Genomic DNA, 5,247 nt, shown 5'->3' with positions numbered 1-5,247 from the left:
TCAAGCTGGATATTATCATTTTGAAATACATGTAGTCAATGATTTGGTCTTCTTCTGACCAGATTTTTTGTGTCAAACTTTTTATACTAGGAAAATAATTTAGAGATTTGATCTGAGTAAGTAATATATACAAAAGATGGTCATCCAATTATATCAAAAAATAGTTAGTTACTCGTTGTTCTTCTTTATTATTATTTTTCAGTGATGAATTTTCATAACTTATTATGATTTGACGGTTTTATAGTACCTAAGAATTATGTTATTAGTAATTTTTATAAGGATATGAATACTATATTATTTAGTTCATTATAAAAGAGAGAAAAAATTCAAATATGCTATCGAACTTTGATAAAAGGCTATTCTATGTCATTATTTGTTAACCAAAAACAGTTTTTAGTTTGCAAAATGATTTTTTACACATGTCCAATTATGATTCGGCCACATCATTAGATAAAAAAAGTTTTAAAAAGAAAAATATAAGGATCTAAAGTCTAAACCATCATTATTCAAGTCATCTGGTGTAGAGTCCTACAAAATTTTAGATACGGTGCCAATTTAAAATTTGAGGCACACGTCAAAAATTTAGGAATTTAAAAATTAATTGGGCTGACATCATTTTGCCATAGCGGATGTATTTCCGCTATGACGGCGGCACTATAGCAACATGTCAGCTGCTATAGTAGGGGTAGAAACTCGAAAAACATTAATTCTTTTATTTTTCCTCCCACTTTTCATTAATAAAACAATGAAGGTTACTCTAAAAAAAAATCATAAGTAGCTCTAGGCTCGGGAACAATCGAGGAGTTGAATTTCGATACAAAGAAGGTCAAAATTCATGAATTCTCGGTCTAAGTCTGTTCCGATTCACCCTCGTGGAGCCAGAAGTTCATTTTCAGAGTTTTTCAGCATTTATTTGACCTAGGTAGGCTAAATTTTCTTAACCGAGTAGTTAGATCCGTCTTTACTTATATATTATCTTGTAAATTGTTGAGAGATAGCATGTACGGGCCTTCAGGACGGAGTCTGGGCGGATGAATGTGTAGTTAGTTGTGGTTTAGGTTGATGATGGACTTAATTAGTTATTGTTGACACTATGATCGATGTTTGCTAGGTATTCTCTTGGGGAAGGTGATTGTGGAAATTATGTTGTATATATATGTCAAATTCTACCTTTAAAGGATATATATTTAAAGTTGGACACTCTTGACAAAAGATATTCGCTTTGGTGTAGTGGTAATAAGTATCCATTTGAATGAAGAAGTTCCGAGATCAAACCCCAAATATCACAATATTTTTTTATTTTATTTTAACAGCCATACACCATTATTCTTGGACACCCTTAATAAAATTTCTCGCTCTGCCATTGTCGAGAAGGAATCCTTTCAGATAGGTGAGGGTAGTTTGTTTTTCCCGTTTATGTTTTGTGTGATTGTCAGCTATTTTGTTAGTAATGCATGCATGATATATGGTTAGGGTAAAGGAAAGAACATGATGTAAATGATAAAGGTTGTCAGTTACATGCAATGAATGTGTTTTATTTGGACGCACTAGACAATACTTTTCATCGATATCTCATACTCATATAAAATTCAATTTATTTAAATCCGCATCGCATAAGATCCCATTTACAGAAAAGTGTTTTCTTATACCAATAATTTTTAGTATGCTCAGGCATTAACCAGATTGTCTTGTCATAAAACAATTAGGTATAGTACAAGATATTTCCAAACTTTACCTAACCTAGCTACTGCTATAAAACTCATTAAACAAGCAAAAGGTCCTAATATAATTATACGTCAATATTTAACTAAATATGAAATTTAAGAAAGAAAAACGTTCAACACATAAAAGAAATGTCATAAAATTTGTGGTCTTACATATATTATGATATTTTTATGGTTATAAAGAGCTTGACAGCTTGTCATTAAGGACAAAATCGGGAGTAAATTATAAGTTAAAATGTTTTTAAAAGGAACAAGGCACAAGTATATATCCCCTAGACTTTTATCGAAATTTCAGAGACACAACTTAACTAATCAAGGTCTTATTACCCCCTATACCCAATTTTTCTTTTTGTAATTTTGTACACATTTTGACTTATGTGGCATCCAAACATGATCTCCCACACGCCTCAACTATGTGGAGTTACGGAGTGTGCCACGTAAGTCAAAATGTGTACAAACAAAATTACAAAAATAAAATGAATTTGGGGAGGTAATAAGACCTTAGTTTTGTTAAGATGTGTCTCTGAGATTTGGGTCATTGTTTAGGAGATATTTATGCCTTATTCCTATTTAAAAATAGAAAAATATCATTATTTTTTGTAAAGACTAAAAAATAAAGGATATCCCATACAAGAGTATAACAATAAGAAGAATACTCAAATTAAAGCTAGAGATATTGGTCAAAATCTTGATGATCTCCATAACTTTGTTAAAATAAGTCTTGTGATTGAATTCTTGACGATTCCTTACGACTTGTGACCAAAATCTCGATAATTACAATAACTTGCTACAAGGGGTGTACATGGCCGGGTTGGTTCGGGTTTTTCAAATATTAAACCAAATCATTTGTGTCGGATTTTTAAATCTATAAACCAAACCAAACCAATAAAACTCGGATTTTTCAACTTCGGGATTTTTCAGGTTTTTCGGATTTTCGGGTTTTTTCAGGGTTTTTTCGGAAAAGTATTCATACAAACATATAATTTACTTGTACTTCAAATATTTCTTTAGTCCTACCAAAATACAACTATCTAAGGTGTTTCTTAAGAAAATAACACAAAATATGATATGAGTAATGACACTAAAATATCCAACAAAAATATAATAATAATGAAATCACGTAAAACAAATATTGTTGAATTGGTTATTTTTTTTGCTTTAGTATTAATTTAATTTTGATTTAAGCTTTATTATAATTACCAATATATGTGGACTATAATCTTTATTGAACCATTTAGAATTCTAAGTTTCAAACTTGAAATAATAATTTATTAAAAGATAAAAACTATGAAAAAGTATAAGAAATATTTAAAAAATTATATCAAAGTAAATTTTTTTATGTATAAAATAAAATTTTAAAATTATATATATAATGTCGGGTTGGGTTTTTTTAGTTAAAACCAAACCAACCCAAATATAGTGGGGTTTTTTTTTCCAATACCAAACCAAGTCAAACCAACCACTAGTCGGGTTTTTTTTTCTCGGTTTTCGATTCGATTTTGTACACCCCTACTTGCTACTATGACAAGTTTTGCCTAATATCAAATAAAAAAATCCTAACGACTCTCCAAAAATTTTACTCCAAAGTTTCGCTAAACGGTTATCCTTACCCCTTTTTTTGCGAGGTCAAAATTTAAAGGGAAAACTGTACATAATGGCAAACTATTAATTCAAATTAAATGGTATAACCACACTTTGATTTAATTGTGTCCTGTAGCAAACTGTTTGCCAGTCGCCTCTCTCCCTCAAACTCTCGCTCGCCACTCTCCCTCTCTCGCTCGCTCCCTCTGTGCTCGCCTCTCTCGCTTTATACAACAGAATTGTATAAATTGTGTTTCTGTTTGTATAAAGCGAGAGAAAATTATATATACACATGCAAATACATATATATTCGTCCTATACACTTATAATTATACAATAAAAATATTCCCCTGCCCAGTTCTCTTTTGTCTTTCCCTCTTTTTCGTTTTATACAACATAATTGTATAAATTGTGTTTCTGTTTGTATAAAGCGCAAGTTAATTTTATATTCACATGCAAATACATATATATTCGTCCTATACACTTATAATTATACAATAAAATATTCCCCTGCCTAGTTTTATGTTTGTATAATGTATAATTTATGTTTGTATAAAGCGAAAGAGAGAGCGATTTTTTATATACAAATATTTTTGTCAACGATTTATACAAACGAGAGGCTAACAACAATTTATACAAATGGCCTACCAGCGAAATTATACAAATCTGAAAAGGAGCCAACGAATTATACAATTGCTTCTTTTTGTATCTATGTATAGCAAAATAGACATAGCTTTCAATCGTATATGTATAGCGAATTATACATATATATGTGTGCTATGGAGCGCAATTATGCAAACTTTGTTATAGCATACAAATATGATTTTTTTGTTTGCTATATGTGAAAGTTGCTCAAATTTAAATGGTGATACTAAATGTCCTCTTTATGCAAACAAATGACCCCTTAACTTGGCCCAAACTAGGCTGGGCTATTAAAACATAATTGATCCAATTTTCAAAATAGTTTGGCCCAACAAAATCCATTTATCAACAACAATTTTTTTTCTTGAAAGGCAGTCTTTTATTTTTTTTTAAAATATATTTATTAATTTGTTGACTATAGACACCGTAGAAAATGGAAAATTAGTCATCCCTAAATTTTTTTGAAATCAATGACTTTGGATTCTTTGGCTCTTAGAGTCTTCAATTTTCTATTTTCAAGGGACAGCAATGATGGAGCCATGGTCCATGTACCATTATTCCACTATTCATGTTTAGGAATCCATGTTTGAAACAAAACAAAAAAATGCAAGTGAAGATTGGAGTACATTTTTTAAGTTATATTTTTGGCAATTTCACTCAACATCACTTAGGTGCATGCATGACCCAAATTTTTATTCTTTTTAAAATAAAAAAAATTGTGGTGTGTCTAAGTTTAGCTTGTACGCGAGGTAACTAATTTTATAGGGTATTTGCTACGTCACACTAATATAGGTATCAAGTAACTATGTCCATCAAAAGTCGGACAAAATTCTTAATCTTCACGAATTCAATGTACTGGTATCACATTCATCTAAACTCAATACTTTCTACGCGAAACATAAATTTGCAATAAATATTAGAAATGAACTACTAACTTTGAAAATATAATGGATTCAATACAAAAAACCTTTAAATTTAAATCTTGAATCTGTCTCTCTGTCTCTCTTCTGGTTGATCTTTTTCCTTGAAATAAAGAAGAAAAAGATTGAATCTTGGATATTAATTAGACATAACCTAATGGTCTAAAATCTACACCTATACCAGACATGACATTAACCCAAAGAGTGGGGAAAAAAAGAAGCAATTTGGTGGTTGATAGTTGTGACTTGTAACCTTGCACCAAGGGAACCCCCCACCCCACCCCACAAATGTAAAAAGAGAAGAAAAAACAACTTAAGCGTACTGTCCTTTTCCAATTTCATCTGAATCAATTTGATTCTTCTTGTAAATTATTTCCATA

This window comes from Solanum tuberosum, unplaced genomic scaffold, assembly GCF_000226075.1.
Source record: "Solanum tuberosum cultivar DM 1-3 516 R44 unplaced genomic scaffold, SolTub_3.0 scf00174, whole genome shotgun sequence".
NCBI classification, from domain to species: Eukaryota; Viridiplantae; Streptophyta; class Magnoliopsida; order Solanales; family Solanaceae; genus Solanum; species Solanum tuberosum.
Note: the sequence above shows the minus strand (reverse complement) of the source record.